The sequence below is a fragment of the Struthio camelus genome, chromosome 2, assembly GCF_040807025.1.
Source record: "Struthio camelus isolate bStrCam1 chromosome 2, bStrCam1.hap1, whole genome shotgun sequence".
In the NCBI taxonomy this organism is placed as follows: Eukaryota; Metazoa; Chordata; class Aves; order Struthioniformes; family Struthionidae; genus Struthio; species Struthio camelus.
Window position 1 is genome coordinate 162715558 of NC_090943.1, and position 16295 is coordinate 162731852.

Sequence of the window (16295 nt, forward strand, 5' to 3'; positions counted from 1 at the left end):
GAACTGTTGTGCTGGGTCAGACCAAAAGCCCAGTTACTCCAATTTCCTGCCCTGAACCTTAGTCCATGACAGATTTTTAAGGAAGAGAATAGAGCACGTTATGCACAGGATAATCCTTTTCATGTCCATTAGCTAATAAGGGCCTTCCTGAGATCGTAATATGTAATAGCTCCCAACAGAGCCCTGCTCCATGCGTTGCCTAAACCCTTTTTCTAAACACACTTATACTTCTGCCCTCTGCGACATCCTGTGGCAGTGAGTTCCACAACTCAGCGATGCGCTATGTGAAAAAAATGCTTCCTTTTCCTTGCTTTAAACTTAAGAATGTGAATATGCAGCTCCAGACAGCAAAAGGAGAAGCAGCAAAGGGAACTCACTGGAGGAGATCCTGGAGCTGATTGAACCAAACTGACCAAGACTGCGTGGAGGTATTAAGCCGGGCAGGGGTATTGCCAGGGGCGCTGACAGAGCAGACCTCCCTTTGCAGCCCTTTAACTTAGCGCAGTTAATGGCCCAGCGCCGTGGAGCTGAGGCGAGTAGGAGGTTTTGGCTGTGCAGGGGGTCTAAATGGGTCTATAGGCAGCTTACCCTGCAGCTTCATGTTTTCTTTAAACCAGCACAAGCCAGCAGGGCAACCAGAAGAAGTAATGCTCCTCTTCGTCTCTGGCCCCACCACTCTATTTCTGCTCTGGTACCCCCCTGCCTTGCTGCCCGTGTAAGTCTATCTGTGGCTGCCTGGTAAATCAGATCAGTTAAAATGACTTTTTTGTTGTCTTTGCCAGGATAGTTTTAAGCCAGATCACTTCCAAGACCCAGCTGACTGCAGAGCTGACAAAAACCTAGTCCTGGTGATGGTTGCAGGAAGGGCCAGAAAAGGCAGGGTTGCTTCTCCCTGGGGCAATGCTGGCTCCTGGTAGGTTACAGTGAACCTGAAAACCTTGCGCTTGCCTCCTGGGCACCCTCTGCTAGGTGTCATGTCCTTTGACTGCAGATCAGCTTAACTTGAAGCGCTTTGGTCACCCCGCTGAAGCAAATGTGCCAAATCTGCGAGCGGCGTGCTGGAAGCTGCTCCAGCTGGACAGGCGTTTGGAGTCGGGGTGCTCACTCGTTTGCTTCCTCTTGCTTTCTCTGACAGAGCTTTTTGTCAGATCTTCAGAACTGCATTTTGAGCAGTTAATACACTTATTAGGAAGTAACTGCTCTTTATTGGCACTGAATGACTCTCTTAGCCTGGCTGAGACTTGGGAATGTAACATGTCATTTACAAAGCTATCCCCAGAGAGCACAGACAGATTACAAAAATATGCCTTGTGTTCAGTCCCTTTAAATGAGTAAGATGACAGCACTAGCATTATGCTTCGAATCTACATGCTGAATGGTCACACTCAGAAACCTGACACATTGCCTTGGAAAGTGAAATAATATTACCTTAAAGCAGGGACAGTGCCAAGTGCTCGCCACTGGAAAAACTGCAAATACTGAGATAACCTTATCTACTTCAACTGAATTGTATAGTTTTAAGAAGGGTTCTTTACAGGTATACAAGGCACAGTCCCTTTGCTTACTAGTCAGCTGACTCCCAGCTTTAAGATACTAAAAGCAAAAAGGCAAATTCATTCTTGTTTAAATTGTATCCACTGATCTGAATTGGATTTAATAAGCATGGGGATCTGGTTACACAATTGTTCCTGTCTGTTAAAAAAAACCAACCCTCATGTGATTGCTGACACTTTTAATTCAGCCCATGTACATTTATAACAATATCCCGTGTATTGCTTCATACAGCCAAAATATGCTCTTACTCAGTCAGTGTCTAACCCGTGCTGGGTCTGCTGTAATTCAGTCTACAACCCTGTTTAGTATGATTTCACCATGCGATAATATCAGCCTGGAATAACACGAGCGATTAGTCAATGACGCTGTGTATCTAATCTCCACACATTTCAGTCCAGAAAAAAAACCTAACAACATGCCCATCTGCAGTTAGGAAGAGACCCACTGGATGCACGGAGGTGGGGCGCCCTGCACCGTAGCCCTGACTTTTCTTACCAAGAAACGTGGGTGCAAGTTAAAAGCAAAGGTTAACTGCTAAGCATCACTAAGTCAAAGATGCTTGACTTTGCTAAGAATTTGGTCCCAGTCCTTTGTCCTTTTCCACAAAAGGTCTAACTCTGATCTTATTCACAGCAGTTTGCACCCATGTACTTCCCCTGGCTTGGTTTAAATTACTCCAGTTGTGATGGAAATGAGAACAGGGTCAGGCTGGGGAAGAAGACTAATGTTTCAAATAAAGGACTGGTGAAATGACAGAAGAAAATGACGTCAAAACTCTCCCCTGCTTTTTTAATGTAGGTTAATCAAAGGACTAAAAGGACTCTGCAACTCCCTTAGCCAGCAGTGGAAGATCAGTGCTGCCGCAGTTTAGCTCAGACATCTCTCTTACGTTGCGTATGGAAAGCCAAATGAATGAAAATGAAGATATTTATTTACAAAGCACCGTTAAGAGCTGACATGATTGACAATGCTGTACAGAAAGGTGCCAACTCATGAATCAGTTGAATTTTCTTGATGCACAGCAATTCAGAGCAAGTCTGGAAAAGAGAGCAAAGGGAGGTTGGGGCTTTTTGGGGCAACAGCTCCCTCTAATGATGGCTGGGAGTTATTCTGAAGTAAGAAAAGTTCCTTCAATTTAGGAAACGTGTCAGGAAGATCCAAATGAAGTAGGTCCCTTTACGTTAGCCTGGAACCCAGATGGAGCTGGCATCTTTATTTACTGGTCAGTCTTTATTGACATCCAGCAATATAAACAGTATTTTAACAGGAAGAACAGATGAGGGAGTGAACTGCTGTAGTCATGCCTGTGCACTTTTTCACTCTGTCCCTGTCAGCTCGGCTTGACTTTTCTTCAGTCATTGATGGAAGCCCTTTTTACCCACACAGGGAAAACTAAAGAGGTCCCAGTAACAAGGCTGCTGATGAAAAGAACTAAAAGCAGAGCACTGTGTGGTTGCATTGAAGGGCTGCTCATTGCATATTTGGGAGAGGAGCATTTCTGAACAGGCTTGACCGTTTTTGAGCCAGCTGCTTAACAGTGTTCCAGCTTCAGTAAATGCATATTTTCTCTTGCTGCACTCTGCCTGTTTAGGGTAACACTTTGAGGGTTTATTTACAGGAATCAGCTAGAGTTTTTTGAACAACCTCAGGGAGATTAGGGCTAACAGCAGTTCTTGATCCACACAGCCAGGGCAGGTAGAACAAATGAGTAGAGCCTGAAGTAGTGCCCTGGCTGGGGAAGCCCCACATAACTTCTCATACACACAAGAAGTTCATTGGTCTCTAGTCTTTGTCTCACTAAAACCTTTAGGTTGGCTTTTCTAGAAGATTTTTGAACTCTTACTCTCTTTTACTGTCAAGGTTCCCAACTACCCAATGCTAAAGTTACTTTATATTATTAAATGCTGTATGGTCTCCATCAATCACTTAAATGATCTGGGATGGTCCCACCTAGCTATAGAAACTCAGTTAAGATGAGTTAGGAAATTTATCTCCTTTAAGTTTTGGCCTGAGTCAATCAGGAAAGATAGCCACTTAAAAGCTGTGGTACCTTTCAGGAGTGCCTGTAGAGCCCCGCGGACTCCAGAAAAAGCAATTGGAGTCTAGTGCCAAAAGTGAGCTGAGATTAATCTGGACTATGCAGTATGGTTTCCATGACTGTAGGGTAGGTGAGGTTCCTGACACTAGACTAAAGTGGATGTAAAATACTGTCACTGTGATGTCGCCGAACATCACGTTCACCTCGCAGCACTCGGGCACAGCTACTTTACACCCCCATGCACTGCACAGCGGAGAGTATCCTCTACTCCCAGCTATGGATCTTGTCCTGCAAACTGCCCCGTACATCACGTTCACCTCACTGCTCCACCTCCTGAGCGACTGCTGCCTGATTTGAAGGTTCTTATTAACTTGAAAGAAAAAAAGAAGTCTCCTGCAAACTCCATGACCTCCACCTTGGAACAGATCTTCTAGCTAACAGTTTTGACTAGGAGAGAGGATTTAATTAGAATTAGCTAGTTACTTAAAGATAAGTTAAGTGGGGAGGTAAATGCTTTTTTCTAACAAGTGCGTAAACCTCTGATTAACATATAAGTACCCCTTTCTAAAGTTAATTTACAGTATGCGAAAGATTTTTTTTCCATCTTTCCAAAATTATGCATCATAAAACAAAATGTTCAGATAATCTTGCTGAAATGCTTATGGAAGGAAAACTGAGGATTTATAAGAAGTCATTGGCCTACTTTTTTAAAGGATTTAGTGTCAGGAAACTCTAGTGAAAAATGTCTTGTTTTTAAGGTATCTAAACAGGATATCCAAATGCCCGAACTAGTTGCTCAAATCAGCCTTTAAATGCTATAGCAATTACACACCATCTTGATTCACTTGGCTTCCAACTTCATGTCTCCTCCTGGAGCTCACTTCTGGAAACTGTCATGTGGGAATTAGTCCTACATATAGTACTGCCTAGTTCTGCAGACCACAGAGAAAGGAAGGGCTTTTTAATATCCTATGCAAGAAATCCTTGGAAGTGCAAGGTCAGACTACATGATAACAGTCCCTTTTGCTTTTAAAATCAATAAATCCTAGAAAATGTGATCACGTTTGTCATGTAGTACAGGTAATTGATTGCATGTTTACCTCGCACATCATCGCGGGGAATCGCACACAGCTGCAGTGAGCACCACTGTACAGAAGACTCCTGGGGAGAAGGTTGTAGTGTCAACATCTTCTGGTTGCTCCTAACAAATGGCACGACTCACCGCACACTTGTACAGAGGCAGGAGGAAAGTGAGAACAGACAATGAGTGGAGAATGTAAATATCAGGCAGCCAAAGTGTAAAAGGGAGCTGGCTTTCACCTGCTATGTTTTGACTGCGGTTCTGGGATGGAAGGCAACATGTACCTTGAAGCAATCACATTATCACAAATAGCAACCAAAAAAACACCCTCAACTATTGCAGTTGTTGGAATCATTCATCTCAGCAATTCAGCTCCCCATTTTATAGAAGCAAAAAGGTTTACATGGAAGTAACAACGCTGCAAGTCTGACCTTTACCTTTACTGATAGCACTTGCTGCATCCCACTGTACACATTTGCTATGGAGCAGTTTGCCGTCCTAATGAAGACGTGTGGAGCTTCAGTGAACACAGCATTACCCCTGACTTGTTGAGGGCACATATGCACTGAGCTCTACACAGTGTGAGAGAACCTCCTTCCTTTTGTCTGAACTGGAGTGAACACCAAATGGGTCGTACAACGCACATCTTTGTTCACTGACCCAAAATTACAAGGTCTTGAACACTGCCTAAAATTAATATTCATTTTTCAGTTCATAGGCAGGGGGAAACACCTCATAATCTGTGCTTTTTGGAAGGAACCCTTTGGTTATCCTGCCTCATATTGGGCGTCTGTCTATGGGAATGTAACCTTCCCAAGCAGTCCTGTGGAGCAGCTCTGAACTTAGAACATCCACGCAACTGCCTGTGGTCCAAACAGACCCAGTTCATGCACATAAGCAGTTTCATAGGATTTTTCCCTATGTGCAGGCCCTTACGCTGTAGTACCTGTGGGGTAACTGCAGCAGTCAGCTACCACCAAAGCCAGGAAAGCCACATCAGAAGGGACACAGCATCAGATTGTCCTGTCAAGGGGAGTAAGGCAGGACAGCACAAAGCTGGACCTCATAGGTACTTCCTAACGGAGAAGCTACAGGCATGGAGTTGGGAGGTTTCAGGCTGGACGTGTCCAAAATAAAATGTATTAAGGTGAGAGGCAGGAGAGAGCAGATTTTCCTTCTTCTGGGCACTGATCAATAGAAAGGCCAGCACTGTTGAGGGCTGTTGGTCTAAACCTGCAATGAGAGCACTCTTCTCCGTGAACTGGGGAGCTAGGCTCTCTGCCCTAAGAATAGTTCTTCACATTTATGAGTGCTTTTAACAGTCCATCCAGCAATGCCAAATCCCTTGTCCAGCTTCACTGCAGACAAAATAAAATAGCTCTAGCAAGATAAGCATATCCTGGAAGGCTGGGATTTTCCAGCAGATAGGGCCAAGTCTCTGTTGGTGGCAATTGGCACAGTTGTGCTTAACTCCACAATCAGGTGCCAAATGACCATAGCAGAGATTTTAGCAGTAGAATAGTCGTCATAACAAACATCTCTGTGAAGTCTTGTGTGCACTTCACCTAAAGTACTGCAGCTTCCCCTGCCCCTCCAAAGCACTCCAGAAACGTGGGATTGTGCTTACCAACACAATAAGCCAGGAAAAGGCCCATCGAGAGAGTTCAGGGCCACCTTCAGCAGTGCTAAAACAGCAGCCATCTCATCAGCAGTGAGGAGAAACTCCAGCTACTTTTATAGAAGGCTCCCACGGCTCTGGTTCCTGAGCTGCCAAACCATTGGAAGGAACCGCAGCATCTGGGTCAGGCTCCACATGAGGAGAGGTTAGCACAATCACTGCAACCACGAATGAGAACAGTAAAACTGCAGTGGCTTTTGTTCTTCTGGTTGCACACCGAGAGGGCTCCCAGACAGCCATTCTCTTCCATCCCTCTGGGAAATCAGTGTTTGCAGAGAGAGAATAATCACCATGATTCACCATCAAGCCCAGACTTACCAAGGGATATTAAAGAAGCTGCAGCACTTAAGGGGGTATGTGGCATGTGCTTGAGCTGACGTGTTGAAGGAAGACTCATGCTGCTTTGTCCACTCATTGATAGTGTGGCTTTTTCTTGATCCAGGGTCATTCAGACATCTCCCATGCCCACACGTTGTCTAAGCCAGATTGTTCCTTACATTAAATCCTTCTGGAGCTCAGCTTTGTGCCTTCAGATTCCTACAGACATTTCGTTAGGAGTCCTGGATTGGCCCATCCCAAAGGTAAAAGTGATATGCAGGTCCAACCTGACGTTTACCCCACCGCTCCCCAATGCCTCATTGAAGTAGTCAGTTGCTGTTAAATTTGCCTGACAGACTGAGAAGCACAGAAGGGAGCAGGAAACAGGCTTGCCATTTTTTCACCATTTCAAGTGCTCACCATGCTAGGTCAAACCTAAACTGAACAACGCTGAAGAATATGAATAGAGTGCACAGGTGCACCCTTGTCTTAGTGAAGTATGTGGCCCTTCACCAGTCAGTCCCTGATGCTTTACACAAAAATGACTTGTATTCTGCATCCCAAATATACTCAGCATCTGAATATTTCTGAGAACCCCTTGTGTGACTGGTAACATCTTCAGTTGCCTACCTCCTCTTAGCAATCTGCCCCTAGCACCCTGTGGAAGCTGAGCCTCCACTCAGTAACTATAAGCATGATCCTACTGTATTTTATTTAATTAATCTCTACAGGGAGCCAAAGGCCTTCCCTGGCCCTGGAACCAGATCATTAGCTGGCAACCCAAACTTCACAGAAAGAAGCCTCATTACAGCGGTAATGAAAACAAGACAAAAATAAAAAACTGTGACCGTTTTTATTGCCCCTGGAGACATCAGCATCAATAGAGTATAAGCAGAGCTGTTAGCAACGCCTCTCCTCATTTGGGACCCAGTCAAAACAAAGCTCCAAGTCAAATTTCTTGCTTGACCGTTACGTCAAGTTTTAGCTTTGTTCTCAGTCATGGCCTGCCACTGATTGCATTATGAAATTCATTAGGGAAGAGAAAATTGCAGTTTCTTTGATGGAGCTGAGTGGTGCTATTGCAGAATAGCTAAGAGCAACCAGGGAAAACATGCCCATGGGAGGCTGGTGTTATCCCACTTGGAATCACAGCCAAGCAGTCACAGGATAAAGCTGCAATGCAAGAGATGCAGTGACAGATCACAGGGTAACTTTTTAAAAAGGAGGGTGTTATGCAAGACCCTGACTTTGGGGTTATATTGAGAAACAAATCTGCATTTATCTCAAGGAAATGGGAAGAGTGAGAAACTAACTATGTTACCAAGGCTTTCCTAGTGAAACAATGTGTTATAACAGAAGCAACTTGTGGCACATCTTATTATTAGTGGTTTAATTAGGAAACATGTCATGTCACATCAACCCATTCCCACCTCACTGCCATTACGTGGTTCGTTTCCTATTGTTCTCACAGCAAAGGTAGTATCAAAGCAATGAGGTAAATGAACAGAGGCTGTTCAATTTCATTTAGAAAGTGTTAGATGGAAAAAGGCACTAAGATCTTCATTACAGACTGATGCATTCGCAGAGATAAAAAAAAAAAATTAAAATTAAAAATCTCAAGAGAAGCTTTATTTCATTCCCACAGAGTGGTTGTGATTTAGCTCAGGTAGTTTCCCACAAGCTAATGGTGATCTTTGGGGAATTACTTTGAACACTTTCCCACAGAAAAGAGTCACTGTGCTCGAAAGTTTGAAACTGTAGTCTGAAGACCCTGAATTCGCATGACAGAGGAGCACCAAGCCTGCGCGGGTCCTGACCGCCTTGGATAAGAGCGCAGTGCAATTCTCACAAACCACAACTGACAAGGTGCACTGGAAGATTGGAGGGAACTTGTTTCTTCTGTTAGTAACCACAGGAGTTTCTCTGAGTGTCTTGTGGTTGCTAGTTCTGAGAACAGGAAGCTGGACAAGCCGTAGGTGCAGGAGAGTCTCACTGCCGCTTGTGTTACCCACCCAGCCAGAACTCAACTGATTAGGAGGGTATCAGAGTTACATAATGACTTTTCTGGGTTGTTTTACTGTAAAGATGGAGCGGGGTGGGGAGGGCTCTTCAAAGTGGGGATGAGGGTTGTAAATAGCAAAACCACAAGGCGTTGAATTTAAATGGTAGAATAATTTAACAAATTAGGATAATATATAACGTATTACATACCATAAGCACACATATATATGTGTAAGTAATGCCTAACAAGTTAGCATTTAAATCCTGTTGAATTTATTAGTCTATTAAGACTGGAAATTCTGCTTTTGAAATGCTTATAACATCACTTTGGATCCCTAAGGATCCATCTCCCCTAACATTAGACATCTGGAATATCAATGTCTATCTTTGACCTAATCTCTGAGAGCTCCAGAAAAAGAAATTAAAAATCTATTTTTTAAAAAACAGGCACTTTTAGGATGCTTGTAGGATGCCTATTTTTTAAACATCTCCTTTAGGATGCATTGAATTGTGTACTGGTCTCCAGTAGCTATCGAAAGTGCATGGTTACTACTAGCCCAGATGTAGATATCAGTGCTCTAGATCATTATATTTACCCACAGGAATTTCATCACAGATGTTCTAACATATGTTTAATAATACAACAGAATAATGAGAACTTTCAGCAATACTTTAATGGAAACTCATTCAGCTTCCTCTAGAAATTCCATCTGAGGTTTTCGTCATTATAGGAAGAATCTCCAAATTCCTTTTCAAATGGATGCCTTGTGCAGGATGGATTCACCAGAGGTCACTGATTTCAGGTTTTATGGGGCCAACAGGTGTCAGGAAACATTGCCATCCTGCTCTGTGGAGTTACTGCATATCATTTTCACAGCAAGGCTGTGATGTAGCTCAAGTGGTTTTGTGAACCCGGTGCTTTTCTGAGTGGAAGAACAGTGAGAAACTTCCTGCAAAAATGACTGTGAGGGATCAGGCTACCTGAAAACAGCTCAGAGTAGAGTCAGGCTTCATACCCCTTCCTGCCTCCTGAGGACAAGTGCGTGGCAGCAGTTTAAGCAACATACTTTTAGGCTTTGTTTGAACTGGATTTTTTTTTTTCATTATTTAGTACGGAATTATATTGAAACCACCCACATTTTCAAATGAGCCACCCGACTCCATAGGAAGAGCAAAAACTCGCTCATTGTCCTTCTTTCCTGTTAGGTCCTCCATTCTAAAGGAAAATCAAATCTTCCTTTCATATGTTTCACGCAGTGTTAAAATGCATGTATATGGATTTCAGATGGCAACATTCTTTAGATATTATCAACTCACATTGACACAGAGAAAACCTTTCTCCTTAATCTCATTGGATTAGGGAAATGTAACAGAAAAGTTGCAATTGTTTGGAGTTTTTGTGTGATAATACTTTGAGAGACAAAACATTTCCCCTCCCAGCTCAAAAGCTATTGAAGTGATTTTCCTGACACATTCTAACATGATTTATTGTAGGTCAGAGGGCAATCACAGGAGAAGAAGATCAATCACACAGGAAGAGATAAGTTTTTCCTTTGGTCTCCTATTTTTTTTTTTTTTGGAGTGAACAGCTTCTCTTGTAGACTTGTAGTGTTTTAAGAATTATTTCAGGATTCTAACTTCTGCATTTCTGCAACGATCATACAGTTTAGAGTTTGCCTATGGTTAAGCCATTTTATTTCAGAAGAGCTGAGTTCATTGTTCTGACCTTACAAAAGCAAAAATCTAACCAATGCCCTGTAGCAAATAGCTACGTAAGTTGTGAATACAATATTATTAGTGACTGAGAAAAGTTCTCTGTGGACAAAGAGAAAAATATAAACTGGTCTGTAGTACTCTGAAAAACAGCCCAATGGGATTCTCATAGAGTTATGTATTATGGCCACATAGATGCCACACGAATTCATCATGATTAATGTTGCAACAGCCAGTCCTAAGGGCTGCAGTAATGACTGACCACTTTTCATGAAGAGCTGTGAAATGGCTTTTTAGCTCTGCATGCTAAACAGAGAAGTCATTCAAGTGCAATAGATTGAGCAGAATCGATTGCACTCACCTACAGAGCACGCATATGTTTTCTTTCTCTCTACTATTAAGGGAAGAACATTGTCCTTACATTTCTCAGGGAATTAGCCATGCAGATCCCATTGCCTGTTGGGGAGAATAGCACGACTGATTCCTCAAATACTCAAACATAGTCCTACCTAGTAATTGACATTTTTGGTACTAGAAGACTGCAGGTTTAGTACAAATAGGGAGTACAACAGTTCTGCATTCATTGCAGTAACCACTGCAGTTGGGATTACTTTTATTAACCAGACATTACCTGCACAGCTATAGAGTCTACAAGTCCCAACATGAGCAGAACTATAGATGAACTCAGCAAGAGCTGAAATTTCCCACAAACAGTTTAAAAGCCAAGTCAAGAGAAGAATCATGGTATGAAAGCTGTTGTAGAAGCAGCAACAGGTGAAATGACTTACTTACGGCAATAACCTACCTAGCCAGTGAGAGACAGAGCTGATTGACTGTGTAGCCAGGCTCGCAGAAGGCCTGATCTAGCAGTGTTGCTTCTGGCTGTACTTCTGCTTCCCAGTCTCTCCACACACTGGACATCTGGTACTATGCTCTTCCTGGTCCAGGCCAGAGCTGAGGCCTCAGGTAATAAAGTCCAGGGTGTGCAAAGCCAGACAAGGATACTGTGAAGTGTAAGCATTTCTGCGGGGGTGGGGTGCCTGGCAAGGGTACCTTCACGTGAGAATTAAGAGGGATGAGCTTCAGCATAAGCCTGGGGCCAGGCTGAGACTCTTCTCCCAGATCTGTAGAGTAGCATCTTCCCTTTTGGCCCACAAAGAACTCATGCTAAGTAAGTCAGAAATAAACTCACCACTTTCATCCAGATGAGCCACCACCAGACACGTAAACCTGGATCGCTAAGAGTGTTTTGAACACCAGAATTTCATTTTTAGTTACAATGACATGGAAATCTCCAATATTTTTATCCCAGGCGATGCCTCACACATACTTGTTGGCTTGAGCATCACATTCCATGGAATGACATCACACTCTCGCCAAAAGAGTGAGTCATACAGAATTACCATCCAAGCCAGGACAGTATGCAAAGGTTTTACTGATGCTCATTCAGGATATCCCTCCTCTGCCTGGTCCACTCTAGCAGGTTGGGCACCCTCCAAAGAGCACAGGGTCCTGAAGTGGCACTTGGACTGCAAGTGCTAAGAGCCATGAAAGTAAATGCGGATGCTTATAATGCAGGCATACACGTCTGAGCACATCTCCCTGGGCTCCCCAAGCAGTTAGTAGAGAACTGATCAGCATGGCATACACTCTTTAAGGTGCAGTATATCTTAGCTTGAAAAGACTGAAATTCATGAGTCGAATCTCACCTTGAACTCCACTGGCTGTGTTAACCCCATCTCCTCTGACTGCCGTGGGAGTCTACAGCCAGCCAGTCCAGCTGTAGGCACCCACACTGTGAACACCTAAAGTTAGATAGCCTGAAATCCACCCTTAAAAATTGTTCTTATCTGAGTCTTGGTAAACAATGGTGATATATAGAATGAAAGGAAGACCACATGAATGCTGGTTTTCAAAAATTTGTTTTAAAAAGTAAGAATTTTGTATCACTAAAGAGAAAGGCTGTAAAAGGTTGAGCCAATAGTCACTACTGCTCTTCTAATATCTTTAACAAGATGGTAAAGGCATCTCATGAGTTTCCTCTACCTAGCATGTCCACGACTATGTTTACAGCCACTGCTCTCATTGTCTTAGTATTTTCTTCATGATAAATCATAATAACCTTCCAGGAATATTTCTTATTACTAGACTTGCTTTGTGTCTGCTGGCAAATAGCTGAGTAAATAATTTATCCTCTCAGATTTTCAGTAATGAAATAAATAATTCATCATGAATGAGTAAAGACTTACCTCTGCAGTCTCCTTCAGCTCTCTTCTGGAAGCCAGCTCTCTCCTAAACCCCACCTGTGTTGATTACGAGTTACCAAATGTCCAGGTTCACTGGCATTGGTCTTGCACTTGTACCTTTGCACTGTATTTTCGCCAGGCTGTCTATATTTCAGCAACATATGTATGTATGTGACCAATTAGCTGATCTTGTCAGGAGAATGGAAGCAGTTCTATCTCTTCCTGTTTTGTTTTGGTTTAGTTTGGTTTATTTTTTTTTTTCAGTAAGCGAAAGAAAGCACCTGAGTCATTTGGTCACCCTGGATATTTGGAACACCCTATCACATGAACGACCTCGATCAGCTACATCACCCCTCTTATCTGAATCAGTCTCTGCAGCTCAGAGTGGAGTTCAAAGCCCAAGTTCTGAGTCCCAATATCCTTGGACTGAACAAATTTATCAGCTCTGTATTTGTAAAGATAAAATACTTCATTAGAGAAACTATTTGTGATTTTTTTTCTACTAGCTAGATCTGAAATCTAACATACATGTGTAATTTAACTACGGTAGAGGTCTGTCCACATCCATCAATGATCATAACCTCCTGAATTTGCTGCTGCTGCTACTCTTTGCATTGCCTGGCTCTTGGAACACAGAATATGTTCTTTGACAACACATCTATGGTGGTCCAACTAGGCCCCTCTGTGGATGATCTGTGAGGAGAAACCCAGAGAGAATTTCTGAACACAAAGTGGCATGAATGTATTTTCCCAGCATTACATGATAAGAAGTGTGATGACATGATAACATGATGACAGGTAACAAATGTGGAACCATCTTGGGCTGTTCAATGGGAAACTGTAAAGGGAAGAAAGCAGAAAGCTGGGGTAGTCATAGTCCAAGAGTAGCCCCTGCTGATGACTAGAGGGACTGCAGTGAGTGCTGATACAAAAATTCATGATTTTTCACAGAATCACAGAATAGCTGAGGTAGAAACACCTCTGGAGATCATCTGGTCCACCCTCCCCCACCCCCACCCCATGCAAGCAGAGTCATCTACAGCAGGTTGCCCAGGACTGTGTCAAGCCAGGTGTTGATTATCTCCAAGGACACAGCCTCTCTGGGCAACCTGTCCCAGTGTTTGACCACCTTCACAGTGAAGAAGTGTTTTCATGGGTTCTGACAGGATGTCCTGTATTTCGGCTTGTGCCTATTGCCTCTAATCCTGTCACTGGGCACCACTGAGAAAAGTCAGACCGTATCCTCTCTGCACTCTCCTGTCACATATTTATACACATTTATAAGATCCTCTCAGGATTTTCACTTAGCCAGGCAGAGAAGTTGTGTTACTGTGAATTGAAAAGAAAGAGAAAAAGAGGAAGGCTCAAAAACAGTTGGGGAAGGAAAAACTAAAAAGGATTCAGTCAAATAATATGCTTTCAATTTCAGTTGGTTTTGCAATGGGCATTTTTAGGTTTGAAATATTTGAAAATTATTTTGAACAAATGAATTCTTTTATAAGACATAATCAGGACAACACATGTACTTGTGTGGTTTATTGACCTCTATTATAAATAAAATAAAACATAAAACAAATATCATTCATCAAATAGACATAATAGATTGAAAGATTGATGTGAAGGTCTGATGATTTCACATTGACTTAGTAAAACTAAAGAAAACATCACTTGTGTAGAATGATTTTATTTCCTTGCATTTTTATATATTAGCTGTTGAATATCATATATTCCTCTTCTCCTTACTTCTAATTTTATCCTTTGTGTGTCATTACTGTTCTTCATGCAGAGATCTGAAGGCTCCGGAGGGGCAGATTTTCCCAGTCTTGCAAGCATGGAACTGGACCATCGCTCTCCAAGAACCACTAATTTTAACTATAGGCAGCATAATCCTGCTTTTATTTGCTTAGGTCTCACACCGTTCTGACCGTGCAGATGAAATAGGTTGGTTACATAGTTATCCAAAGTCTGTTTATCTGAAGACAAGGGAAGGTCTAAACATATTTGCATTTTTAGTGGTTTGCCCAAGATCAGAAAGGAAATCTGTGTCCCAGGAGAGAATAAAGCCTAATTCCCATATTACCAGGCTCAGCTCCTCCATAGGGTCACAGGGAACATGTGACTGTCATATCTGAGGAACAGGGGCATACCTATGCTGTCCACAGATCCTGAAATCTCCTCATGACGGACAGACAGACTGGAAGCAACAGTGTTCTCCAGTCTTCTCCCTTTCTCACGTGGGTTTATAATCCACATGCAAAGGACTTCTCCTTGCTTACGCACTTGATTACATACAACCATTTCCACCTGAACTTATCTTGTCGTACAAATCACAGATGCATAATGTTGTCAGTCTTTCCCTATCACTGATGAGGAAAGCTCTTCTAGCATCTCAGTAACAGCAAAACATTCTGTTGCCAGTTAAAAGGGTTATGTGATGCCCTCATGAAGTGCTATGTAGATTTAAGGAAAAGATAGTAGGAGACTGTACAATCAGCAAACACAAGGATCATACCTATATATAAACGCATATGCACACAAGTAACATCGCCATCCCTTCCACGCATTGCAATCCATCTTAATAAGGAAAGCATATGGGCAGCAAAAGGCGTCAGAATCCAGATACAATATATAACAAGCTGAAATTCAATGTTTGATTTGGTGCCCAAGAAGTGTTAAAACTTACTAATAATCTGGGCAGGATGGCTAACAGCATCTACAATTCATTATGTACCCCACCTAGTGCCTGCAGACCAGAAGCTCAGAAGATGTTCTGACCTCCCTAATGCTAATGTGCAATCTACAGCCCCGCAACTTCACCTGACACACACAGTCATGGGACCTACTTTCTAGGATGTGTGTGCCATGTCCTCACAGCCCACCATTAAAATGGAGGATCTCTCCAGCTCACATCTTTCTGTGCATGTCCGTACTCAGAAGATGAACGATAAAGTTGCAGATGAGAAGGAGAGCACCCTCATCCTCTTGAGAGATCTTGAGGATGTAAGGGAGGAGAATACAAGTTACAGCTTAGCCATGATGCAGAGACTTGATACATCTGTTCCACTGCAAAATGCCTAAGAGATCTTTTACAAATGTGAACGGTCAGGACTCTCTTTTTTTCTCTCTGGTGTGTTAGCTAGCAGCTCCATCAGCTTTCTACTTTAGGTGCCAGTCTGTGCAGAAAGAAGGCTTCCTGCTATATCACTTCCCACTCCAAAATCTCTTCCATTATTCCCTAGAGACCAGAGTCTTCATGTAACTTGATCTGACTTAGATTTATATCTTATGATGCCAGTGTGAATGCAAATATACAAAGCTGATAAGGTTAAGAGCAAGCAAGATTTTTTTCCAAAATGGAATGATTGCGTGTATGATTACAATTCTACCATTCAACTGACTGCACACTACTCCAAACAATAGTATTAAAAAGATTCTCTAACTGTGTAAGGACTTGGGCATTCTAAGTAATGACATTGTCTGCAGCAAATCTTTTCAGAATTTTGCAGAGGTCACTGGGTCATTTTTCTAAGATTAGAACATACTGGAAAGTTTTCATCAAAACAGTCTGGTTTTTGGAGCTTTAATCCAGGGAAAGAAGACTATAGAAAGTGGATTCCATTAAAGAAATTTGCTTGCAAGTTTACATGAAATTCAATTTGTTTTTTG

The 16295-nt window shown here is 42.5% G+C and overlaps 1 long non-coding RNA gene across 1 annotated transcript; it reads left to right on the forward strand.

Moving 5' to 3' along the window:
* Window positions 1-286: 286 nt before the first annotated feature.
* LOC138066221 (uncharacterized) lies at window positions 287-15827 on the forward strand. Its single transcript, XR_011139459.1, has 3 exons — window positions 287-428; window positions 12894-13427; window positions 14416-15827. It is a non-coding gene; the product is annotated as an uncharacterized lncRNA (long non-coding RNA).
* The last annotated feature ends 468 nt before the right edge of the window (window positions 15828-16295 follow it).